At 41.8% G+C, this 27572-nt stretch overlaps 1 protein-coding gene across 4 annotated transcripts in view; it reads left to right on the forward strand.

The window, feature by feature from the left end:
• The first annotated feature begins 17951 nt into the window (after positions 1–17951).
• The window catches only part of ENOX1 (ecto-NOX disulfide-thiol exchanger 1), a 380407-nt gene continuing 370786 nt past the window's right edge, over positions 17952–27572 (forward strand). For 2 of the 4 annotated variants that reach the window (XM_054206709.1, XM_054206718.1), the window contains exon 1: positions 17952–18231. The gene's annotated coding sequence lies outside the window, so the exon portion shown is untranslated. The remainder of the gene's footprint in view (positions 18232–27572) is intronic. The other 2 variants (XM_054206658.1, XM_054206650.1) reach the window with 1 other exon arrangement.

The following is a 27572-nucleotide window of genomic DNA, read 5'->3' on the forward strand; positions in this document are numbered from 1 at the left end:
GGAGTGGAACTAGTACTGACAATTTGAAATGCGGTTGCTTTTTTCCCCACCGACAATAAAGTCTAATAGTTCCCTCTAGTGGTGAAATGACTTTTTACACGGTAAAGGCACCTTTCATACTTGTTTCGATTTGAAGATCAATACTTACTGTAAGAATAGTTAATATTTCTACAGAACGTGGTGAGCACTACGAAATGCTATTTTATTTCTAAAAAGACAGGAAGAAAAGGAGATGCTGAGTATTCTAATTCTTGCAACTGCAAACAACTACTGGAGGATTTGATTTATTTATTCTTAATTATTGATCTGTTTTTAAACGAGGAAGAATTTGACAAATTTCCTCAGGTCTTCTGTTCTAATCTGAGTTATAATGCAAAGCCTACTACAAATAGAAGGACTTCAAATGTCTTCTTAAAAATAATTTTTAAAAATGTTGTTTGTGAGCTAAAAGCAGTCTTCTACAAACTTTTCCATAGGTCACTCTTTTTAGTAAGAACTGTTCTGTTTAGGATCATTGGGTTCCTGCTGTTTGCTGAAAAATATGTTTCCAAAAGATTAGGTCAGACTTATAGCTGACTAAAACTGACTAGCTGGTAGTTATGGATTTACAACATATTATATAAACCCATGTTTTCAGGCTTTTTAAATAACCCTGCCTGGGCTGAATGTTTTGGCCTGGAACTGCAGTTCTGTCTCAAGGTCAGTGTTCTGGAAAGCTTAAACATAAGGTAGGAATGTCATTGCTTGAGGCACCCAATATACTTGACAAGAGAAAGGCATCCTGCAGCCGATTCAGCGAGTGTGTGCCTTATGGCAGAGTCTGGCTCTTTCCAGTGACTACAGAGGAATCCTAGAGCAACTACTCTTAATTTAAAAGACTCAATTAAACGCCTATTTTGTGTGAGATAAGCCCAGCAATAGCAGAGCCAGTCTGTTGTTTACCCCTATTTAAAAGTTTATTTTATGGATCTTGACCAAAGGCTTGAACTTTGACAGGGACTTTTGAGGGGAGAGGAAGGACATTTTCAGGCTAACCATCATGTAGTTACCTACTTTTATCACCTTTCTCTTTTTCAGTATTGGCACAGAATTCTAATCTCTTGAATTCTGACTTTGTAACATTCATATAAAATTCACATCAGTAGACCAGTGCCTTCTCAACCAGCTTGGATAAAATTTATCTGGATCTTGTGATTAAAATTTTACCCTCAGGTTTTGTCATACCTGTCGCAGTTCCTAAACGATTATAATGGTGAGTACAAATACACTATCTACCTTTTCTGCATCTCTACTAAAATTATTACCATCTGTCAAATTAGGAGTTCATACTGTTGCTAAGACTTCTTTAATTACTAATACATTTGTATTAGGTTAACTGATGTGGTTGGAAAAACAAGCAAACATTTTGGCAGGGGAGAGTTTGGGTATCTCAAGTTTTTTCACAGTTTTTCGTTCTTCCTTTATAGTCGTGGAGGGCAAGAAACACTTCTAGGGGATGTTTCATCTGAACTGCTTTATATAGTTGCATTAAGATGACAGGAATTGTGCCCTAAAAAGTCCTACTTCTCTCAATTGACTGTTAAGGGAGCAAAGGGTCACTAGCTCAGATGTAAATAACTATATTCTGATGTCTAAAGTTAGCTAATATGTATCCAAGCCACAACAGCATTATTAGTAATTTTTGCCCTTTATTGTCTTATTGCTGGCCACATATTTTTTCTCTCTGTTTCTCTAGCTTTCCCTATTGATTTCCTAGGCTGTAAGCTTCTCATTTATATATTACATTCTGTGTCGTGTTATCCATATATTACATTGGGGAGCAGTGGGAGGCTGGTTCTAACAGCTATTTCCATTTGCCAGGCTTTTAGCTAAAGATTTCCTCTTTCTTGGTGGAGTACTCTTTCCGTTCTAAGCATCTTTTTAGTTCCTGTTGTAGAAGTCCCATTTTTCACTTGCTTTTTTCTATCTGCTTTTCCCCAGCCAACTTCACTCACAATTTTCGTCAACCAGATGAAATTAGCCATTTTGCAGCATCAGCTACTGCGCAGGGGATTCACCTTGCCCTTCTCGGAGACCTATTTTGAATTTAGTAACTCACATTCTGGTGGTGCCTTGCCCTTTGCATCGACTATGGAGGGGACCTGGATGGGATTAAAACTACCTTTTGGATAACTAACATGAGGTGAGATGAACCATCCCAGGGCTCTAAGATGGGTGGCATGACTTGCCTTCTAGCAGTGCCTATTCCCCTCTGTTGCCTGCTGAAGGCGTTGAAGGCAACTAGTTCTAAACTCATGGTAGATGATTAGAATTACATGACATAAATCCCACCTATCATCTCCAGTTATCCCTCACCGACTCCAGGCCAGGAATTAATACAGCTCTATCCATCGTAGTCAGACCATAATTGAGTTACCCTGTATTGAGAGCAGTAATACTTTCTGTGTTAAAGGATCACTAGGAATAATTTTAGAAACTCTAATAAGTTGTGTGACCTCCATGCTACATTTCTGAAATTGAATTCTCCCATGGCAAGACAATTGCTCCCCCGCAGTCTGCCTCTCACTGCAGACAAGTTGTCAGAAATAATTCTGGTATGGTTTCATGGTCTATAAAGACTCTCCCTCCTTCCCACTCTGCTGTATTCTCTTCTTACCTTTTGTGTTTTAGCACATTGACAATTGGTTTCTGAATTATTGGGATATACAGACCAGCTAGCAGTGTCTTTGTAGTACTACCACTACATCATTCACTGCTTTCACCTCTTCCCCCAAGCAAATTTTGTTTAAAGATCTTTAGCATTCCAGTCGTGAACTATCTCACCAGTTGCCAGTAATACATGCATAAGTGAGGATTTCCAGTCTCTTCTTTGTAATCTAGCCTTTTAAAATTAGTACCTAATGACCAGGAAAATTCTGTGCACTCCCTTGAAAATGAGGATGAAGTTGGAAATGTAGGAAATAAACTTAGACAAGGATAGCAGAGGAATGTGAATGGGAGACAGACACAGGCTGCAATAAGTGGAAGTAAAAGTAACTGGGGAAGGGAGAACAGTAGTACGTAAGCCTGTGTTCATTTTATACTGCAGAGCCTGTAGTATAACGTGAGGTTCCTAAGTCTGAAAAGTCCTCCACACTGAGCAGATAATTTCCTCTTGCTCCAGCCACTGGGGAATCACAGTCTACATTCCTGTCAGTGTCCATTAACTTGTGTGACAGAGACCTGTGCAAAAGATCCAAAGTAGTGATCCTGATGTTGACTCTACAAGTATCAGTAGAATCTCACAAGGTTACTTTTTAAAAACTCATTCTTTGAACTAGGCTATGAGATTTCTTTGATGCTCAGTTTCCCATGGAACATCTCTCTTCCTCATGGCACCTCCAGTGCCTTCTCACAGGGTGCAGTTGCTGGTTAAATTTTTGAAGGCGGTAAGTATGGCAGCTGGAGAGGTAGCACCTAGATCCTGTTGCAGCTCAACACTTCAGCTACTCCTTCGCTGTGAGACCTAATAGCTCAGGTGTATTCAGCTGTCATGGGACTCAACATTTTGCTGTCCTCTGCACTAGAATAGACATGGCTTGAAAGTCCAAAGTGGAAGAGAGTTTTCTCATTGACATTCTGTGTTATTCTGCAGGCTCTTCAGTGGTGTATGGTAGTTCCTACACCTCTAACACACTTGAGATCTGTTTTTAAATGCAGAATTTGAGTTTTGGGGAGGTACTGATAATGACAGAGGAATTCTATGGCTGAACTTCGAGTTCTACCAGGATTAAAGATTCTCACAGTAGCACGTGGAGAAGAAAGTCAGCCCAGTGCAGTTGTTGTCATTTCCTGGTCTGCTTCTGGGGGAAGCTGCGTGCATGAAACATTTGATCTTCTGGATAGGAAAAGGATGTTTTTCAACAGATTGTTTGCATAACTGTACGCAACCCCTCACTGAATTGCTGGAAAAATCTCATTTCTGTAGCCATGCCCATTTTAATGAACTTCTCCTTTGTAATTATTCAATTATCCGTCTTGCTGCTCAAAAAAACCCCAGCATAACAATGATTTAACACAGCACTGCAGCAATTAGCACTCACAAAACAACAAAGAAACACCTTACTAGTCAAAGAGGGATCAAAGTATGAAATCAAAAGTAACTCATTACAATCATGGTAATACCACTTCAGTTCTTACAGTAACAACCACAATGTTTTCGTGGTTTTGACTCCTTTCTTTTTAAACCTAAAAAGAAGCTACAGAGCATGTTTATTCCATTTTCAGAAATATAGTAATTAAGAATTTCAAAGCCTTTCTGGTTTTCTGTTGAAAAGTAGGAGCTAATAGATCAGTTGCTGATTTTTCTGCAGCTTTTGTCTAGTCTAACTCCACTCACCTCAGTAAGTCTAGAGTTGAAAAAAGGAATCATGCATTAGCAGTTACATCTGTAGGTAGTTTAGTTGTCAATTTTAAAACTTAATCTAACTCACTTCACCTTCCTATTGCCCAGGCAGCTGCAGATGGCTTTCTTTCCATTTGAATGGCTTTGCGATGTTGGGGTTTTTTCTCAGTACTTACTTACTTTTTTTTTTTTTCATTGGTGTTACATTTGTGTTACTAGTTTATGGCACAGGGGATTTTGACTACTTTTTAGGTTATTTGCACCAGAGACATTCTTAACCATGCTTATTAGACCTTCCAGAGTGCTAATTTTCTCATACAAAGGGAGCATTGAACTTTCATTAGTCTATTTCCCAAATGCTTTAATTTTCTGATACCATTTAGTATAATTATGTTTGCTTTTAATACGTAAGTGTTGAAAATAATGTACATGGGGAGACAAACAACACAAAAGCTGTCATAAAAGCATAAAAGAGCAGCTGATAAGAAAAGCAGCAATGCAACATTGTTTTTAGAAGCCATGGAACACGAGAAGAGCTGACATATTGTGATGCTAACAACTTTAATTAATGATGTATAGAAGGTCAAGTATAAATGAGAAAGAGAAGATCTGTTAATAGAAAACATGTGCTAGTATACTAAAATTAGAAGTTTAGAAACGTGCAATACAAAAGCAGAGAATTCTGATGAAATGTTTGATTGGAAATACATTTGTTGCAATTTTTTTTCTCTCCTGAATGGAAAATGAGGTATGCTTGTTAGAGATAACAAAAGGGAAATTTTGGCTATTTAAGTCCAAATTACCAGTGTGAAATACATGTCCACTTTATTTCTTCCTCATTCATATATGACAATCGTCTTTAGGGCAGAGTTCAGGACATATTTGTTTAACCTGACAGGTAGTTTGAATGAATAGGCAAGTGGGAGTACCTTTTCAGTGTGGATTTAGCAGTCATGAAAGTGAATGGCCTGTTTCACAGCCATTAATTCTCTTACTTTTGCAGATGTGCCTAATAAACTCCAACTGGGAATGATGTTCCTTAGTAGATACTCTGGTGCAGTTCTTTGGTGCTGGAATTGCAAGTAATTTATCTACAAAACACCTCCCTCCACAGGCTGTACTTGGATGTTGTGTTAGCTGATCAGCCCCCTCTCCAGCATGGCACGGAGACTTTTAATAGTGGAATGCACGGCAAGGCAGAAGACCATTTGCAGGGAAGCTTGCTGAATCTGTGTGGGGTTCTTCTTGCCTAACCTTAGCCATACCAAGCATGTAAACAAATAAACTAAGTTTCCTATGTGAAAGAGAGGTACCTTAAGAAGGTGATTCACCCTCTCTTCAAATAAGTGTTGTGGTGCAATTAATTGCTCTAAGAAAGCAGGATGGCCCTCCAGTGATGGCCTTCACTAGAGATGTTCCATTTGGCTGTCTTGGAATTTGTCTTGTCTAATATTTAGCCATTTAAGCATTAGCTAATGTAAGCTAATAAACTAGGCTTCTTGGGCTGAGAAGCACATCCAGTGTGCATGCTAAAATTGATGCCTGTTAGACGTAGCATGAATCACCCTGTGGATGTGACTCTTTTTCCATGTGCTACAGAAGGAACCAACACAATTAGCTTCAGCTGGACTTCAGACTCTTTCAGCTAAAATACAGCTGCATATAGATGCAACTCACTCACTTTTAGCCACGTAAGGTCTCTGTGTCTGGTTTAAATGAGGCCACTATTTTCACTTGGCCTATCTTTACCACTTATTTTAGGTAACTTCTGGTCACTTACTTTTGAAAATAACACAGCAAACATTCTTTCTTCCTGTGTTCGTCTGGGATAGAGGTGGTGCCATTAAGAAAAGTCAAGGCAAAATATTTGCTTTTAAATTTAAAATTACCTTTTGTGTTGAGGTACTCCACTGATGGTTCTGCCAGCATTTAACATTATGATCTCCTATATTTAGAAATATACAGCTCCATCAACAATGAAAGAATAGAACTTGGACTTCCAAAGGGTGACATTTTTCCATGTAACATAATTAAACAGATCCACATGGATGGTAAAATTCCTTCATTTTAGGCACTGGTGGTTTGAGAAGACATTTTATATTCCTTCCATTCAAAAAAAACATTTTGTTTGGTTTACTGCATTATAAATGGCTGATCTGTAATGAGTGTAGTATTTTGATTTTCTTTCATTTTAATGAAAAACAGAAAGAATCCTTAAAAAACACAGAGAACTTAGCAACTCTGCTCAAAAGTGAAAAGCAGACAGAATCTCTGATATCGTACCCCCCCCAAAGCAGTATAATCACAGTAATTTACTGTCCCAGAGCATGTAAAATATGGCAGGGACATTAAAGAAGACAAAGCCACAATTGTTATGCAAAAATACTAAGATTTGTAGCCAGTAATCTCTGGAGAAGAAGAAAATGTGAAAGTTGAAGTTTTACATAGTATAGAGATTGTAATCTGCTGCCATTCTTTAAACTGGAACAGTTTGATGAAACAGGTCCCAAACATTTCCAGTGGTTCCAGCATGCTCCTGGATTCTCTTCCAGTTGCAACTGCAGTCTTTTATTCCTGCTTCTGTTTGTGAATCCTGCTTTTGCAATAAAACTTCTGTCACACTCACAACCCTTACTGAGTTCTGATCCCTTCTTTATGAACCACTGCTCTTACAGTAGTTTTCACCCAGCATATTTTTTCGCATGTACGAGTAGGCCATTCTGCTTTCTTCTTTTACAATTATCACCAGGCTTCTTAAGAAAGCAGAAAAAAAGGCATTAAAATGACTGCACTCACATAACATCATTGCCACTTGAGACTGTAAGAAGGACAAATCGCATCTTTTGGTCTGCAAGAGTCTGCCAAGTCCAAGCTGCCTCACAACGTTCTGCAGCAAATTTGGTTTAGGACAGTTAAAGTAAAATGATTGTCTGCACTGAAGTGATTGGTGTTTTCACTTTCTTTGTTATCGTTTGGGTATCTGCAGCTCTTTGACATGGCAAATCACTGTTAAGAGAGAAGTGCGAAGTGTCTGTCAGCGGATGGCCCAGCATCAAAACAGACCAACTAGCAATGTCCCCATCTGCTGCCTAGACTCATGCTTGCTCCCTGCCTGTTCCCAGAGTCAAGAACTGAACTGGAAGCTGTGGGTTTCATGCACAGCAACACTAGCAGATTTCTCCAATGCTACACATTGTCCAGAGATCTTCTTATAGGAGCTGGAGAATGGAAGTATTGTCAGCGCCTTTCTTACAGGAGCTAGGCCTCTCCTCTTAAAACTTAATGCTGTTCAAGAGATCACTACAGACTAGTTGGGGTCCATTTAAGACAGAAGGTTTGAGCTGGTGCCAAAAAGAGAGTTCCTGCATTGGGACACAAACTGCCCTGCCTTGTGGAAGGAATCAATGTGCTGAGTATCCTCTTCATTAGGTTAAAATCTTATACTAATCTGAGACTGATAAAAAATATAAAGGGAGACTAAGGAAAGCTTGCTACAAAACTAATCCTGTGTCTAGCAGGATACCAAATCTATAGAACTTCAGATTTGCGATACTGGGCCATTAACTACTGGGTAGATGACTCTGTTAGATTGGGTCTGTATGCTAATCACAAAATGTATACCCCTTTCATTGTCATAAGCTTCTTTGTGGCCCTCAGTTACCCCTTTGGAAAGTCCTGATTACACATGTAATGCAATGGGGTTCTCAACCTGTGTTCTGTGATTTTACTTTCCAGAAGCCTCTCATTTTAAGGGCTGCATGAAAGGCTTTCCACAGCGATGCTGGTGTTCCCAGTCCTTTCCAGCACAACTCCAAATGGACTTGTATTGCCTGAAGTTCCTCAGTGTGTGGCTGCTGCGAAAACTCATATTCCTGAGGGCTATATAAAAATCTTAAGCTGGGGTCCAGGAATGGAGGTGGGACTCTGCTGTGAGAGCTGCTGACTTTCTTTGCACTTCTGATTCAGGCATGGAGAAATCTACGTCTGTGTCAAGATACAGTTTCCATCATCTCTTGTACTTTTCAAGTCTAAAAGTACTCCATGAGGCACAGATAAACATGATCTTCATTGATAGGAGATGAAGCTGGGGCCCAAGAAGCTGTAACTTGCTCTGATGCAGGTTCCATTTGTAGCAGTAAAAGCCCTGATAACCTGCATTTCCATCCTATCCTGCTTATCTGTTTCTTACCAGGTGAAGACTATAATGAGAAAAACATATTTTATAAGAAGCCAAACTGAAGGAGAACACCTTCCTATGGATTTGCATCTGGTGGGGTTGTCTGATGTCTAAGAAGAGCTTCTGCTCATGCTTTTTGCTCCAAAGGAGCACTAACTGTCACTCTGCTTTTTGTGAAGCACTTGACAAAATTGCGTATTTTTGAGACTGTTTCCCCTTTGCCAGATGCTGTGATTGCACTAGTCTCCTTTTCTAAGGAAATCAGACTAAAATAGCTCTACAGCTGATTTTGCTTTTTCAAGCAAATTATCCAGATACATTAACAGCAGCAGCAGCAACAACAACAAAATATTCTGTAGCGGTTCCTTTACTCAGTGAGCCCAGTTTGGCCCCAGAAGAGGTGCCAAGATTGCTTAGTGTACCTAAGAGTAGGACACAGCACAGCTCATGTAGTTTCCCAAGGCATAAGTCAGAGAGTCAAACCTTGCTCCTGATGTAAATCAGGAAAAATATTGAGCTCTGAGAAAGAAATTGACCCATAACTTCTCTGTCTATCTGTATATTTCTTCTGTGAGAGCTGTTTACATTTTCTTCTTTGTTTAATAGTAGAAACTGGAGTGGGTGTAAAGGAAAAAAACAGCATGATGGGCTATTCTTTTTCTAACAAAAAATTAATTGGGAGAGACTGGAAAAGCTCTTCTCTTCTCTCCGAGGAGTCTCATCACTGATTTGTCCTATGGGATGGCCGCATCTGGTTCAGCTTAGCTGTATCTGTCGTCAGAATCGACCCTTCATCCAGTTTCACATGTCTGCTGGAACGCTGCCTGTTCTCCCTTGCTTGCATCGTGCCCTGTTTCTTTCTCTTACTACTCTTATTTCATTTTAGGCTTATTTGCTTTACAGAAACCCCTGTAAATCATTCCAAGATCCGTTGTCAGGAAGTATGCTAGCTACAGTCGTGTTGGCTTGATTTCTTTGGTGTTTTAATGCTACTTGCAGTAGCTATACAGTACAATCAAACCCTGACACTGATAAAAGGCAAAAGAGAGCCAGTAGATGGCACCATTTATTATATTATAGAAGATTCATAACCAAAGCCTGGAGGGTTTTTCCCCCTTAAACCTGGCTGTCAGTAAAAGATAAATCAACCCTCCATTTTTAGAGATGTTACTTACAAGCTTAGTAGAGACCTCACTTTATATCCTTTCCCAGGGCTTCCTGGGAAGGATTCAGTGGCAATGCCTTAAATGGAAAAACATTTTAGAAACAATAATGGAACTAGAGGTCAATAGGATACAGCCCAGGGGAGCTTTCTTCTGTTTTGCTCTTAAAACATACCCCGTTGCTGCTTTGCTGTCTTCATTCTATTAAATAACAGATTTGCTTTGAGGCGTATCTCCAAACCCAATAACTTCGGAAAAGATTCAGGCAATGGTCAATTACAAACGTGGTTTAGCTCTTCTGTAATAATGAATAGTATTATTTTCTTACAACGTACAGCAGCTGTTATCTAGGGCTCTCGGAGTGCTTCAGCACACTAATGAAGCATGCCTCGCAACACCTCTGTCAGATAGGGAATATTAATTCCCCAGGAGTCCCGTTGACCTCAGTGGGTGCTTGTGTGGTTCTACACGTCTGAGAAAGAGATATTCATGTGAGTAAAGACTAGGTGAGTTCTAGACAGAACCAGGAGTAAACAGTGTAATATATTTTATGCCATTTCAAGCATTTTTTTTTCCAAGAAAAAAAGAGAAAAGAAAGTCGTTTTGCCTTTCAGGAGTTAGCCTCTGCAGTGTTTTTAGTAGGGGATCAGACTGCTTTCTTGTAGGTCAGCTACAAGTTTCCAATTGGTAGTGCATGCACTATGTGTGCTTCAAAGACAGATTTAGTGACTTCAGCATCATTTACTATTAAAGGTTAAAAGAAGTTGCTCTTTCTAATCTCCTGCTGCACAGCCAATCTAATTTTAATACTGTGTGCTGTAGAAAAGGAACGAAATGCAATGCTGAAACATTTAACAGGATATATTTTTCCATCTTTATTTTAAGTTATGTAAACTGTCTGCAAAAAGCTAGTAAGTGTTTCCAGTCAATGATAGTTTCCTGGCATCAAAAGATTTAGAAAATGAAATGAAATATCCAGCGGAAAAAAAACACCAAGAGGAGAGACAATGAAAAAGAGAAAAACTTGAATTTTCTATATTTATCTGTGTGTTATGTGTATCCGCTTCACTGGGCTGTCAATTTTAATTGGACTGCAACCTACTGTAGTTGGGTTCACACTGGTTCAATTAAAAAATCCTGTTGTTACTTTTTTTCCATATTGCCCGTAAATAGGAGTATTGTAGGAGTAATAATGTTAACCCCAGTGTCCTGGCAGAATGCCAGCTCAGGTAATTATATTCTGCCTATGGAAATTTCAGTCGCCGTTTCAGCTGAATACATTAGTCTTTATTTTCCTTTCCCAATCATCATGTTATATAGCACTGCTGTGTATTGCTAAAGAGCCACCCCAGATGTGGATGCATTTTAGTGACTGCTGAACTAAATCGGAAAAAAATCAGGAACTTTCCTCCTAGTAAAATTCTAGACTATTTAGAACATCAGCGTGCAATGTTGGGGGTGAGAGTTGCGTGAATTAAGGATTGTTTGCTGAAAGCATTCATGGAAAGTATGGATGGACTGTGTAGATAGTTAACGGTTTGTGGAAGCTTTGCATAGTGATGTGGTTATGACAAAGAGTAGTGAAAGGATTTTGTAGTCTCACTCAGGAAGATCTTCACAAGCAAGGTAGGTCAGGCTGAGTCTTTGACTTAAATAATGGACTAGCTTGGGAAAAATAATCCTTCAACAGCCTATGTGATAGATTTGCACAAGAACTACTCAACATCTTAGGCAAAAAGAGGAGGGGCAGTGGCTGAAAAAATGGTGGTAGTGCCCTCAGAGAAAAATGGCTGGAAATGGTAATTTTGTACACCATTTTCTGCATAGCTGTCATTATGAATTGTTTAAATAAGAAAAAGGAAGACACACACCCACCTCCCCAAAAAAGAAAAAAAAATATTAGGACTAGCCTACTGGAATAGGTTCTTCCAGAATGTTTACCTTCGTCTGTTTTGAAAATTGATCATGGTGCTGTTGAAAAACCAGATATTTGTCTATAAAATAATCAGTAGCAGCTTAACTCAGCATTTATTGATATTAACATGAGAAAGCTGGAGCAACTCTGCCCTTTCAATCCCCCCCTCTTCCCCCCAAAATGGGTCAATGTTGTCCATGTAAGAGTTAAGAACAAGTATTATGCTTGCTTTGGGTGACTTCTAAATAAAAATGAAACTCATGTTACAAAATTAGCAGAATAGTGATAAAGTACAATGGGCATTCAGGAAATCAGCAACAAAGAGACAGCACAAAGGTCAAAACACCAACCTTCTCTTTCAGAAGATCCCTGAAGCCACGGAGGTGTGTGCTGACTCAAATGGCGGAGAGGTATCTAATTGTTACAGATTTTTGATGATGATTTGGCACCTACTTGTCACTCGTGCCTTAGGGACATCTTCGGCTTACAAATATTGTTAGCTTTTGCTTTATTACGGTGGAAACTGAAACTGCATTTTAGAATTTGTCAATCTGCCTATTTAGCTTATATTATCCAAACCGTCTCTCTATCTGTGTTTACTGAGCATACGTAGTGTTGCCTTGTAAACCGTCTTCATATTTTCTCCTTTGGGATTATAAAGAACCTCATTCATCAGACTTTTCCTCATCTAGGTAAGAGTGATTATTTTGATGAGCCTGCTTGAGTTAACCGGAGTTTCAGTGGAACTGGCCATATGGTGGAGAATCACCTATGTGACCAAGAATGCAAGATTTGGCCCAAATCTGCTTCCAATCTGTGGTGGTTTTAAAGTCTCCCAAATTTTATTTTGCAGATTTAGGGGTGGAACACAGTTGTTTTAGTTTTCTGATGGTGACTGGAAGATGAAAGACGAGCTGCAGGGCTGGTGACAGTTCTCGGGACTGACAGCATTAGTGTACGTATCCAATCATACAGTAACGATGCAGTCCGTTAGCGTAAGGTACATGGGGAGCTGTCAGGTCTGCAGCAATCCAATTAAGTTACATGGTTTCTAAAGCCAGATGATTTGAGGAAGCTTAAAACAGAGTTAACACTCTGCTGGCTCAACGGCTGTGTCAATTATCTGGTTGGATGTGCTTGTAGCACTGGCTGATGAAGCATGTGGTCTATTTTTTTTCTTTTTTCCCTAGAGAAAGACCAGGCAGAACACATTTAAGAGTTTATTATTATCTAGCTTTATTATTATTTATTAAATGAGAATCCTTATATATATTTGAAAGAGATGGTCATACCACTCGCGAAAAAAACGTCAACGAATAAATGGATTGCATAATGTATTTTTCAGGCTTTATTAAAGTTCCTTTGTAGTAGCTGAAGTGGCATTAATTTGCGTGGAGGTCACTGTTTGACCTTTGCTGTAGGAAGCCTATGCAGTTCTTGTCAAAACCTTTTCCTTCTAACCTTTCATTTCAAATATCTGCCTGCATTTCTGTTTGTGCTGTTCCCATTAACATTGTATCTGAAATGCATGAGACAGAAAAGGAAAGCAGCTCCACGGCATAGCTATCCTTTTTTACCACTTCTCTCTTTGTGGAAAATCAATCAAAAGCCCTGTGTGAAGCCCTCCATCCTTCCAAGGCGCCCATGGATTTGCAGTCAGGTAACCCTACCATGGTCTTAATGCAGGTTCTTTGCAGGTGCATATGCTTCACTCTTTGTTTAATAATTTGTACAAGGAGCTGCCTTATATACTATGTGGGAAACAGGCAAAATTACCTTATTTCTCAGAACTCTGTTACTTTTTAATCAGAGGGTTTGTCCACCCGCCCAAAATAACCTATCTCCCCCTTGGTGAAAAGCCTGAGGAAAGAGAAGGGTCACTCACTGTACGCTAACAGCAACTCGCTTTCTTCAGCTCATCTGGAAATTAGAGTCATTGTCCAGTCCCTCTCTGCTCTCCGCTGCCAATTCTGAGAAGCAAAATCATGTCTGTGACAAAATTGATGATAAAGTTCATATTGATTTCACTGGGACCATGATTTCAGCCCAGACAGATAGATCTAAGAAATTACTAGCTTGATCTCATCTGCCACTTCAAAGAAGGAATCAGGAGAGCTGGCCGCATCTGTACAGGAGTGAAAACAATGCAGCTTGTCAGGTGCTGTTTCAGGAAAAAGCGAATTGCAAGAATGAAGTAAAATTTACAAAATAAAGCCAAAGAGGGAGGAACAGCGTGGCTGCATATCCGCTTTAGAGACCCCCGAGCCCAACCCAGCTCTGCAAAGATTCCTCGGAATTTCCACTACCAGAGTTCATAGAACTATTTAATTTTTATACTATGTAACAGAAAACAAATCTTACTCTTTTAAGCCATGTTGGACTCTGATGGAAAATTAAATGTTTTTCTCAACAGTTGAGTTGGCAAGAGCATTCCCATCAGCTCATGTCTTGCAGAAAGTGTGCCGCTAAAGTTCAGTGGTTACCCAAGTCTCGCCTTCTGTGAAGAATACACCAATATTGGTGCTGATATTAGTGATTGTTTTCTGCAATGGCTTTTAAAGCATTGAGTCATAGATGTCTTTGTGCTCAATTTCTCCATCCACCTTTCTAATATCAAGATATTTATCAATACATACTGATATAGAGTCATAGAATTGTTAGGGTTGGAAGGGACCTTAAAGATCATCTAATTCCAACCTCCCTGCCATGGGCAGGGACATCTCCCACTAGATGAGGTTGCTCAGAGCCCCATCCAGCCTGGGACGGGGGCTTCTTAGCATTTCTTCCTAGCATTCTATTTGCAGGCCAGCAAAGCTGACCCATGAAGACGGACACATGCTTGTCTTCCAGTACAGAAATTAAATTCTCAGTACAAATTCAAGCCTTCTGCTGTGAACTCAAGCACACCTTCATATGTATGTAGAAGGCAAAGGTTGAGAAAGAAATGAACAAAAATGGCCCATCTGCAGTCACTGGCAAAACTCCTGAGAGAAAGACAGGAAGAAGAAAGGGAATCAGGAGAATGTTTAAATGCACATTTTCCCCTATTATCATGTTTCTAATCCCATTTTCTTTGCCTCTTTTTGTCTTGCTTTGTTGTTGTTTGTCTCTAGCATGTATGTTCTTGAGGCTTTCTAACGCTTCATCTGAAGGGGAAACCTGAAGAGCGCATTTTGCCTGCTAACAAACAACCTGAATTTTTTTCGTCACTGAAGCCAATCAGAGGCGGGAGATTATAGTTGACGGAGGACTGAGATTTGCATATTAACAGCACAGTTATTGAAGAATAGCTGTCTCGTATTTAGACCAAACTGTGCCCTCCGATTCGCCAATACCATCTGCCAGCCAATGCAGATGAGGGATTCAAAGGTCAGATGGTTTTTGCTTTTTTTTTTTAAGAGAGAAGCGTACAGTGCTAATATAAATCAGATAGTGAAACCCATGTGCAGGAAGCCAAGTAAGCGGAGTGAACCTGCTTGGCTCTGGCTCTGTAGCGGCACGGCCGCCGTGCCCTCTCGTTGGCTCCGACGAGTCTATCCCTGCGTAATGTATCATATTGTGTATATTAATGTTTCGGCTTTACAGTTCTATTACCATTAGGGGAAGATTGCCTGTGAGCCTCTTAGTGGATAAATAGGAATTTACAGCTTTCAAAAATTCTCTTAAAGCTTGCAGGATCCACAGAAGAAGGAATTACACATGACTATTTTTGAAGCTTTAAAAGGTCCAGAGGGCCTAATTGTGGTCTCAGATATGTCTGTGCAGCTCTGATTGAAGTCTCGGGATATAATGCATGCTTATGCGACAGCTAAAATGAGTTCTTTTTTAAATTAAAAAAAAATAATCCTTCAGTTATTAAAAAATTAGACTGTAAAGTCTTCAGGGTCAAGCCAGCAACTTTCCAAGACCTATTCAGAATTTAACAAAGTGAGGTCTTGGCTGGAACCTGGTACCGTACCGACCTACAAATAGCAAATAAATGCTGAAAGTGTTAGTGAAAATCACGCAAAGACGGTAACACCTTCTTCTGCAGGTTTGTGGATACGTGTTTGTGTGCACGCAGTTATCCAGGCAGTTGTGTGGGAGGGGAGGAGGGGACAACCCTAAATTGCCATAACGAAATAGCCTTATCAAGTGTGTTCACGCTTCAGCCAGTTGAGTTAAACAAGACCAACATTGGCAGAGATATTTTCTTTACCTCTGTTTTATATCAACCAAGGCTTACGCAACAGTCAAGAGGAGCGTGTTTAACTGTGTTGTGGTGTTGTATGTGGTGTTCTAAGAACAATTGCATTCAGTGTTAGGAGAAAGAGATAAAGAAGCAAATTCAACACAGATAAAGGCAACAAACATAGCAAATACATTCGGACGCTAGAGTTTGTGTGATTTTTTAACTAGTCCTTGATTTCGCGAGCTAATTTACACTACAGGTGAAGTATGTATGAGTTGTGCATGAAATTCTCCGCAAGTTTTCTGCGTGCTTTTTAAAAGGTGCTTGCTTAAGAATGAACAGGCTTAATGCTTTAAAAGACGGAAAAGATCTGTTTTGCTGTAAATAATACAGAAGAAGATGCTGAAGTTATAATTAAGTCTTACTTTCATCAGGGCTGCATTTAACAGAAATGCCTCCAGCAACTTTTCCTTTATTCAGCTATCTGTATCGCCACTAAAAAGCAGAGCAAGAACCAGTCAGGCAATAAGTAATCCACACCTGCACAGCTGGGCCAAGAGTGGCTCCTGCTCCTCAGCAGAGGTACTTAACGCTTACCTAAACCAGTGCATTAATTTCTGAGTTTTGTCCTCCACGTGTGTGTCCTTGTATTGCTTGGTATAATTTATGTCAGTATTATTTGTTGTCACTTCTCAAACTGAAGCTGTGACACTAACCCTGCCAGCCAAGGGAAAAAAGCTACACACAGAGGCAACACAAGCCAGCATTGTTTAAATCAGATGAGCCCAGTGGCGTGGAAATTGCTTCTGTTGCATAAGTGTGCTTGCTGGTAAACCCAGACCGATGGGCTGGTGAGCATATATAATTAGCCCAATACCTGTGGATGTATTTCAGTACCGCTCTGGTGAAAGCAGAACCGTGGAAAAAGAGAGGCAGGAGATTTTTCTATTAGATTTTCTTCCTACCACTAGAAATCATAGCTGCCGCGTGCAATATTTAATATCTGATGTTGGTTTCCACCTTTCAGCCACAGCCACTTTTCACTTACCAACTAATCGTCACCTAGAAGTGTGCTGAAACGTATTATAAATGGGCATACAAAGGCTTTCTCCGGCACTAAATCACAACCATCTCCACAGAGGAAAGGTACCGCTTACAGCAGCCCTGCAGGGTAATTCAGGCCAGGAGAAGAATGGGCTTTTCCCACTCAAATAGCAGGAAGAGTTCAGATTAGCGGGAGACGAGATGCAGCCACAAAAGCCTTCGTTAACTCTCTGGTCAGACGAGGAGCTCAGCGGCATCTCTAGGAGCAGTGCTTGGCTTTGGGGAAGCACTTGTTGCCGCCAGCCCCTCTGGGCCCAGCGCCTTGTCCTGGGAAGAGCTGTCCTTGGCCACCTGCCCTGTGGCTTGGTGAAAGAAAGGTGAGGTCAGGTCCTCTCCCCACGCTTGAGGGTTGTCTCCTGCCTGGGAGATGAATAAGCAAAAAAATAACCAGACCCTGTAGCAAGTGTTTCCCCCTGAGGGGTGCTGGTTTTGACCCACAGCTAACTGGGAGGTGCGAGCCTTTGCAAATAAGACATGCCTCTGTAGATTGGATATTAGGAAAAATTTCTACACCGAAAGGGTCATCAAACACTGGAACAGGCTGCCCAGGGAAGTGATGGAATCACCACCCCTGAAGGTATTTAAAAGACGGGTAGACGTGGTGCTTAGTGACATGGTTTAGTGGTGGTTTTGTCAGTGTTAGGTTGATGGTTGGACTCGATGACCTGAAAGGTCCCTTCCAACCTAGGCGAGTCTGTGATTCTATACAACTGCTTCTCACAGGAGGATTTCCAGAGGAAGCGCTGATCCCATCGGATGGGGTGTTGCTCCCAAACCTGCCCAGAGCGCTGGGAATCACTTTTCAGGGCAGGCCTCAGGGAAAACTTGCTGCATGATGCTCTACCGGGGGTGCCTGGGGCATTCCCGGCTTGTAGGGCGTCCTTCCTCCCCCCTCCCCCCCACGCCTCCCCAGTCCCGCCCGCCGGGCTGTGCGCTCTCCGCCTTCCTCACCGCCCCTCTCCCCCTTCCTCCTCCTCCTCCTCCTCCGGGAGCCTTGCCTCCGCTGCACACCTGCCTTGCCATTTGTCGGCGGTTTTGCGAGGAGGGGAGAATTTTCCCTCGGTCCCTTGCAGCATCCCTCCCCGGCGCGCACACACACACACACACCCCGGCACACGCACACACCCTCAGACAGACACACACCGACCCAGGCACCGCGCCGCCCCAGCATCGGCAGCCGCCGCCTCCCCCGCCGCTCTCCCCGCCGCCGCGGGGCGTCCTCCGCCTGCTGCAGCGCCGCCGGACCCGGCAGCCGCCGAACGGGGGGGCGGCGGCGGCCGCGGCTCCCGCTGCTCCGCGGCCCCGCACCGGCAGCCGGTAGGTGCAGCGGTCCCGCGGCGGCTCCCGGCGGGGAGACGGGGGGGAGGCCGGGGAGGGACGAGGCGGGGAGGGAGAGGAGGGAAGGAAGGCGAAGGGAGCAGGGAGAGACGCGCTGCCCCGGCCCCGCCGCAGCCCCGCCGGCGGCGACCGCCTCGCCCGGCTCCGCTCCCCCGGCGCCGCGGGGCTGTGCGTCGCCCCCGCCGCCCCCCTCCCCCCACACCCCTCGCCGGGCACCGGTTCTCCCCGGTGAGTCAGAAAGTTTGCTCTCCTGGGCGCCCGGTTTTTGTTGTTGTTTGGGGTCCGCCTGTTTAGGGTAGGTTTTTATTTCCCCGTTCCCGCTAGCGGGCTATTTATTTATTTATTTTTATTTTCTTCTGTTTTTTTTTTTTTTAATTGCAGTTGCTGCCGCAGCGGCGGGGAGGACGGGGCTCCCGCTGCTTCCCCCCTCCCGCGTCCACGCCGGGGAGAGCCCCGCCGCGCCCCGGGCAGCGTCCCCCGCGGGGGACACGCGTGGGCCGGCGGGCAGCGCAGCCGGGGTGGGACGCCGGGGTCCCTTCCCCGCTTGGAAATCCCGCTCTTCCCCCCTCCCCCCCCCCGAGAGTGTTAGGGAGCTGCGGCTTTCGAGGACCCCGGCAGCCCCCCTGCAGTTTGCAGAACAGTGTTTGGTGGCAGCTCGAGAGGTGACTGTCCCATCCCTCTCCTCCTCTTCCTCTCCCCCTCCTCGAGCTTTGAAACAGATTTCAGCCAAGCTCTAGGTGACAGGATGTCGGTGTGCGACCGGTGAGGGGACAGGGGAACGGCTGGGCACCCTTTTGTGACCAGCAGTGTTATTGTAGTGGGTTACCAGCTGGGGAATAGCTGTATCCTACCCTGGCGAGGAGCGGGATTGGTTGTGGGTCGTGTCCATCTCCGGTTGCTTTGATCTAATCGCTAGAAGTAGCTTGCAGTTGTCTGGGGTGGAAAAAGCTCTCTTGCGTTTTACTCTCTTGTTCTTGAATTCTAAATGTGTATTTGGTGAGGGCTCCTGGTTTCTGAAAGGAAGGTTAGAGGCTGAATAAATCCATCTCTGGGCAGGAGAGACAAGAAGCTCTCAGATTCTGCCTGTGAATTGTGTATTTTCTATGTTGTGTGTTATTACTTTTTTTTATCACTGGAAGTTCTGCTGTAATATGTCAAAAGCTTTGATGTCTTTTGCAATGTACCTCATTCATTTTTTTCCCCCTCAAATTTAAAATGGAATGATAAAATGCACAGATGTTAATAAATAAGTTGAAAGGACTTTGAAATAGTGCGTGTTGTGCATGGTGTGAAATTGTAGATATACATAAAAGAGTAATAACTACTCTGCCGGTTTTATTTAAAACCTTTTTCTCTATGGCTTTGTGCTGAAGTCTCTTCATCTGACTCTCAGCTTTTAAGCATGATTGTTTTTTTGGTGTTGAGGTCTCCTGTTGTGTTTTGGGGATATCTTGATAGGCAACCACGTTTGTCTGGATTTAATAATCTTTTAATCTCTCATGTTATGAAGACTTGCCACTGTAAAAATATGTGAAATTTGCTATTGTGGCTTTTGGTTTTAGATCTCTTTTCCTGATCCTTTTATTTATTTATTTATCAATCTATTTATTTATTTATTCATGTTACAACCGAAGGGGGGAGGGGTGGAGGAGGAGGAGAGTGAGGAATTCTCTCTGACTCTTCTATCTGTCCAAATGTGCAAAAAAACCCCATAAAATGGTTGGATAAAGAAATGAAGGCACTGAAACAACCCTGAGCTGAATTCCAAGAACAAAAAAGACTCCGGCGTGTGTGCTCGCCTGCACCAGGCGTTCTGCAGCATGTGGTATTTACAGAACTTGCAGCGTACAGTAGCTCTTGAGTAGTATGAGAACGTTTTGTATCCTCAGAAGCAAGAGAGTCTTTGACAAGTCGGCAGAACTATAGATACAGTCGAGGAACGCTGATACACGTGTGAGTGCATGCGTATATAAATATCGCCAGACTGCTTAAGTTCATTTTTTTTCTCAGGATAGTTTGTCTTCCTCCACCTGGACTATATACATCCTTTCCCCTGAATTTTGAGGCATTTTTTTTACTGCTTCTCTCTGTGCATGTGTTTTAATGTTAATCTTAATCTCTCTCTGAAATAGAAAATAATCTGGTAATAGATTTAGGAGACTCTATTGCCAGGCAAACCAGGCAATAGATCATGAAATCAGACAATAGTATTTTGTTTCCTAGCAACCCCCTACTGCGAGCAGAAAACAAAACGATGGTGGATGCTTCCACATCATGATAGCTGTACGTCGAAACCCACAAGTAGTAGGTACAGAACTAGTAATTGTGCAGTGAGATTTGCTCCTGTTTGCTCCAGCTGCTTTGTTAATATCTTCCTCTTGTGAGAAAGGGATTTGCTGGGGTAGGTGCAGTTAAATGGTTAAAATTTCACTCTGCTCTCCTAGCTTGACAACAATGTCTGTTAGAATGAAAAGGGCACAAAGTTAAGTAGTAGCTGTATAATTTTTGCCTATAAGAGTGATTTGAAATACCCTGTTCTTATTGCTGGACTATTTCTAAATCTATGGTATTACAGATGCTTGAAAATCAGATTTATCGTCTCCTGTATGCAGTATGCAATATCTTTCTGGACTTTGTCTCATTAGTCATCCTTTAGCTTTGTGTTTTAAAACTGTGTTTGGTAGAGTGTATTAAAAGAAAAATCCTTTGCGGCTTTGAGGAATTGGGAAGTAAAATCCTAAGGGCTGCTTTGCCATGTTTACGTTCTTGGCACCCAGTTCACCCCATCAAAAGAGCTGGAGCTAACACGATGCAGCCGGATCGGGTCCTAAAGCCGTGATCTTTCTAAAAGTGCTTTTGATAATGCAGTAATTCCCTTAGTTAAAGTGTCTGAAGCATTGAAATGGCATCTCGACCCTGGACCAATCTCGGATGCACTTTGCGCACTGCCATCTATCTGAAAAAATCCATTAGTGCAAGCTGTGGCTGTAACCCGGTATCGGTGCTTACTGGGTGGCTTTCAGCCTTCCAGCAGGTGTTCCTGCTTCCAAGGCTGCTGGAGATGCTGAACTGCAGTAGGGAAGGCAGGTAAGCAGGCACAGATGAGTAGCTGGATGTACAATGTAGCAGAGGAGCTTTTGTTCTTTGCCACCTTTCCTTCCAATACAGGAGAAAGTAGCAAAAAGTTGTTCAGAGAGTTCTAACTACCAGTCTTTTGCTCTCCAGCGGTGTTTACAGCCGGCACACTGTAAGTAAAGACACTGGTAGTGTTCCTGTTTGCAGCAGTGAATCGGCAACAGTGAAGGTATTATTTCCATCCGGGAAACTATAAAATCACAAGAAAAAATTGCTGTGGGAAGACAGCGAACTTAATCATGTATGCATTATTAAACAACAGTATTTGTGCTACACGCGGGAATGGCGTTCTCTGACTTTGGGGTTCACAGCGTTATTTAACAGATCCAATCCGCAGTCATCTACAATTTATTTATATTGCCTATAGGTATTTTTCTGGATCATCTCAAGGTACAAAAGTGTTACAACAGATGCCACTTCAATAAGAAATGCCTAAGTGGAATGGTCAGAGAATATTATAATTCTGATAAATATCAATGAGCACCTACTTTCTTGTCTATATTTGAAATCACACATTTTAATCCCGTAGCATGTGTGGATGGTTTAGTTTAGAACATGTTAATTGAATTTTGGAAGGCTTTATGGATTGAGAGGAAGTAGTCATTTTCCAATTTTTCTTCTCTGTTTCTTTCTCAGATGGCATTTCTCCCAAACCTCAAGTCTTACAATTAGGTAGTCCGCAGATTAAGCTTGGTGTGGCTGCCTAATTGCAGTCCCCGCTTAGCCTCTGCCTGTGTTTACCAGGCAGCAGAATGACGGAAGGCAAAGAAAACAAAAAGTACAAACAAGAAAAAAGAGGGAAAGAAAGATCGTGAAGTATTCTGTTTGTAAACAATGGAAGACATTTGGAAGTGATTTTAAATACTCTCCACAAATTCCTGTTATGCCAACTGTATTTGTTACTGACCATGAATGTAAAATCTTACATCTTCTGTCATGTGGGTTGGCGACTCATGTAAATAGTCAACCCATGACCAAAACCAAAGACTAGTGCCTTCTTCCCACTTCTCCCCCCTAAAAATCCATCTTTCATGGAGCAGTGAGTTAAGTCCATTGCATTTAAAGGCGTTTGGTAGACACGAATTAAGAAATGGACGGCTTTGTTCTCTCTGTTTAACTGTGCAATGGTGGTAGTGGCTAATGAGCTAACGGGGAACGTGCTGCATATCTTGCTGAGATACATGTGCTTTTTCAAATTTTCAGTGTTTTTTTTTTTTTTTTTCCCAAGAGGGAACTTCAGTAATGAGAATGTAGAGTTACTTACTGCCTGTTTAAATCCTATAGACTTAATCATTACTGTACTGTTGCATATTTACTTAGGTATTTATTTCGTATTCTTATTTTAAGAAAGGAACAAAAGCATGATGTCAGTTTTGGAAGCTCTTGAAGCTTCATTTTTAAATCCTGTAACATAAAAGCATTGAGCTGTCAATTCTTGCCAAATATGTAAAATAAACCATCCAAGTGATTAGAAAAACTGAGGATTTGGTTCAGCAAAGCACCAACTTGCATGCCTAACTTTTTTATGTTATTTTATTTTATGTGTGCTTAAGCTCATCTCTGCTTGCTTAGATCAACTGGATTTAAGCATGTGGCTAAAGTTGGGCATGTAATTAAATGCTTTGTTGAACAGAGGCCTCAAGCAAAACCTGTAACCTTTGATACTAACATCTTTGCTTTTGAGTAAACAGAACTTAAGAAGAATTCCTACAGGATAGTAGAGTGAAGGGAACAAATCTGGGGAAAAGGCAAGTTCACAGGGGTCTCAAATCAGGAACGTACTGATGGGTAGTAGCAATGCTGGAAGGGATCTAGAATTAAGACCCAGCAGGAATTAATACATGAGTCTGCAGTGTGACTTGATTACAGAACAGCATGGTTTGTGGTTGAGCTGGCAAGAAAAAGGTCCTCGAACAAAGAGGTGGGATTCCTGTTTTATAAGAGTCTGTCATGAACGTGTCTGAAAACTCTGAATACTGTATCAACAGAAAGATATTTACAATTTGAACGAAGGTTAGACAGGAGTAACAAAATACTTGAGGGTCTGGAGGAACTAGATGAGGGGAAATATTAAAAAATGTACATGTTTCTAGGATGGCACTGAATCTGGGGAGATAGGTTAACTACGTGTAGATATTTGAAGTGTATTGTAGTCAAAGGAATCTGATTTTTTTTTTTTGGTGCATTATGTGGGAGAATACCTAGGAATAAATGGAGAAATCAAGGAAATAAAAGTTTAAGATGAATTCTGGTCAAAAACTTAATGTATTGGAGCCTGTATTAGTCCAGGTGTAGTGAGAGCCCCCCACCCCTCTTCAGCTGTGTAAAATAAGAGTAGGCAAGTCACTAGGGAATATACTGGAGGAGGCAATTCTGCATTTTGAAGGAGATGGAGTACAAGATCTAACAGCCCTTTTTCATGTCTATGTTTCATTCTAGTTTTAGCTGAAGGTTACAAAAGAAACTAGGTCAGATACTGGGCCAACCATCCTTGACTTGGTTTTTCTCAAACCGGAATGTTCATATTTTGGCCAAGTGGTTTCCAGTACCAAGACAGTTGGGTTTTATGCTTTTATAAATGCATGAATCAGAACAGGGTCATCAGATGGGCTCCGATTGAGTCAATGCAGGGATGGTGGATGTGCAAGGATCGACTACCATAGATTTTTTTAGTAAGCAGTTCTGGTTTATCCATTTGTTCATTTTCCCTTTTGAAAACAATGAGCATCCTGAGGTGGTGTAGAGGGCACAGAGGTGCCAGCTTCTTGTTTGTTGACAGTTTCTGCAGCATTTTGTTTGATCATCTAAAGAAGCTTACTGCCATCAGGTAGCAATGATGTAAGTACTACTGCTTCCTTCCTGTCCCCCCATAAGGTGCCCTGGGCTCATAACACCTGTCTCTTGTGATCTGGCTAATCTGTGTGTAGTGCAACTCTTGATGAGGGTTACAAAGATGATCAAGGGAATGGAGCATCTCTCTTATGAGGAAAGGCTGAGAGACCTGGCTTAGCCAAGTAAAGGGGCAACGGGCAACGGGCACAAGCTGGAACACAGGAAATTCCATCTTAACATAAGGAAAAACTTCTTTACTTTGAAGGTGGCAGAGCACTGGAACAGGCTGCCCAGAGAGGTGGTGGAGTCTCCTTCTCTGGAGACATTCAAAACCCACCTGTCCAGCCTGCTCTAGGTGAACCTGCTTTGGCAGGGGGGGTTGGACTAGATGATCTCCAAAGGTCCCTTCCAACCCCTGCTATTCTGTGATTCTGTGACTACTGCCATGAGTGGCATGTTTTCTGGAAGAGGCTGAGGTGTATGAATGACCTTTCCTAAGGTGTGTTGCTCCCTCATCTATTCAGTCTGGGAGACAGCTCAGCCAGGGAAGAGGCAGGTTCAAGGTGTAGCGGCAGTCTTCTTGAGGAATGCTTGCCTGGAATTATTACACTGGTTTCTTGCACTTCATTTTACTTGAAGCAAGTATTCAGAAAAAAACCTGTTGTGCAGACTGATATCATCAGGGAATGTTTTCCAACAGCCATGCCAATTGCAGAGGAGGAGGTGGATTTCCCTCTGCCATGCTTTGTGGATACCTGACAGCCAACTGTTTAAACGATACCTATTTCGGTAACCGTAAGGTAAAAACAAGTGATTCAGAATAACCCTCCCTTGCGCGATAATGATTAAATCAGTGATCTTGCAGGAGTACCACACACACGTGAAAGCTTCTCTGGGGCAGGGCCGGTTGGTGAGACTGACCTTTGGTTTAAGTACTTGATGGTGCAAAAAAGGGGTGTTTTGAAATTGTAGAAGACAGTTTTAGGTTTCCTCTAGGTTTTCTGTGTGCAGAATAAGATGGAAAATGTTGTTTTGTCTCTTAAAAACCAGTACACTCCCAACACGCCCCAGGTAACTGCTTAAGAACAAGTACTCTGACAGGTAAGCCAGACTGAGCCCTTGCTGGAGTTTTTCTCTGGGGGTTGGTTGATGACCTTGGTGACAGAGGTTTGAGAAGAGGTTGAACGAAGCTGGAGGAAGGTTGGGTTTTTTTAGGCAGAACATAAGGATTAAGACTGAAGTTGTTGCCAAAGCATTGCTGATGTTAGAGGGACAATTTGTTGATGGATGGATAAGGTAGATAAAAAGAGCCCGTACAGCTGAGTGGATCAAGCTCAGTAGTTGGTGGTAATGAAATTGAGTAGATTGGTTTACTTAGGATTACTTGTGTATGTTAATAACGCTCTTCTGTGTAAGTGTGTGTATGATCAGACTTGTTGGATGGAATCCTTTGGACTGAAAGATACCGTGTAAATGTAAGTTTATTATTCTGGTGCCTTTGCAGGGAGAAGCTAGGTCAACAACAATCTTAATTACAATTTGTTTCTGTTAAAAGTTTTTTAGATATTTTTAGAGTTAAGTTAAATGAGGCTTTAAAGCATTTTTATACAGGTGCTTTTAACATAGTGTTCGCATTTAGGGTGTGGGGTTTGGTATACTAGATCTCATCAATACGTGATGAGGGACAGTCTCTCCATGGCCAGAGCGGCTAACATACAACTATTTTGGTATGACAGGTTGACTTTATGTAGATTTTAAAGGGGTCTGTGCCCTACATACAGTGTAAAAATGCATCAGGATACAGCAGCTCTGCCTGGGGTAGAATACAGTGAGAGTTGAACAATATTTTTTACAACTCTGTTCAGACTTAGCCATACCTGTTGGGAAGCATTTTGACAGGGAAGCAAAGAAGAAATGAAACAGAAGTAGCTGATAAAGGTGTGAGGTGAATTTAGGGAGGTGGAATGCAATATCCAAAATGAGAACGTACTCTTAGAATGGGCGCTGGTACTCGTGCCCTTATGAGAAGAGTCAGGAAGACTTTCAGTGATGACAAATAAGTTTGTTTCATCTGAAAGTAGCGGATTGCTTCCTAACATTTTGCTGGTCTCACATTCTGTGAAATTGTGTTATATCCTAATTCAGTGGCTCCTCTGAATATAGAATGAGAACTTGCTATTTTCTACCAACTGAAGCAGTTCTCTCTAATTCTGCAGTGGTAGAAGCCTGTATTTTGGTGGCAAAGATCCATGGATTAATCTCTTCTGATGACTTATGATGGATGTTGGCATTACTTCAACACTGACTCAGAAGGAAGAGTTGCATTTACCAAATGAGTGATCCACTTAGTTTATTGAGGGTTTTCCTTGGTGGTGTGACCCTTGCTTAGCAGTGAAATCTGCCGAGATCACAGCCCGGGGTAGTATGGCTATAGATATATCAAAAAAGTGGGTGTTTATAGTGCTCTGCTGACAGAGAAGGATGACGGGCACCTGGATGTGAACAAGCATTTCGTGCGGATTTACTAGCTTGTAAATGCATGGTGTATTCATGCATCCTCATGCCTCCTCTGCGCACACACATCTGGCTTCCAACATCTCTGGGCAGAGCATAAACGGAGGTGTTGGTGGCAGGCTGTTACGTGTGAAAGCTGAATGCTTAAAAGGTCCTGGAAAGTACTTTTGCTTTAGAATCTTCTTTATGTGACTTTTCCATTAGCTGGACTAAAATGAGCATCCCTTAGGTTAATTTCATTTTAGCAAATGAAGGCATCCTTGGCCAGTTTTTTTCGTTTAGGGTTATTCATGTCTTAACGAAGAGGAAATACTGTTTATGCTGATGACTCTCTTTCTGCAATGTAATCTCCTATTTTGTATGAACCAGATAGCCATTACCATTTTATTTCATCGATAGCCTGTGAGAGAGCACGCATCTGCAGTTCCTAGAGGGAGCTGGGCTAAACTTGAGCTGATACACGCCAGGTGGAAGCCTGGGTGTACTGTTGCCAATCTACTTAGCTATCCAGTTTCTTGCCAATTCTGTAAGGTTAATGCTATTACAGAAAAACATGTGAAACCAGGTGTGGTGCGTATGTCATTAGTTGGGTTTTGCAGTTTTACTTTTCATGATGCATTTGTTTAACTTCTGTATCATTTTGCAGAACATACGTAATGTGTAGTTTGTATTGTTTTCTTTGCGAAATAGAAGGCAGCTGTAATTTCAGCCTGGGAAGGAAACTATTAACATTTTTTAAATAAAAGAGAAAGGCTGAAAAATTGGAATTTCTTCTTAGGTTTCTTGGAAAATACGAAGGGAGATTATGTAACTGCATAAGGTCTCTGGGGGAAAGGAAA

Source organism: Rissa tridactyla, chromosome 1 (genome assembly GCF_028500815.1).
Source record: "Rissa tridactyla isolate bRisTri1 chromosome 1, bRisTri1.patW.cur.20221130, whole genome shotgun sequence".
In the NCBI taxonomy this organism is placed as follows: Eukaryota; Metazoa; Chordata; class Aves; order Charadriiformes; family Laridae; genus Rissa; species Rissa tridactyla.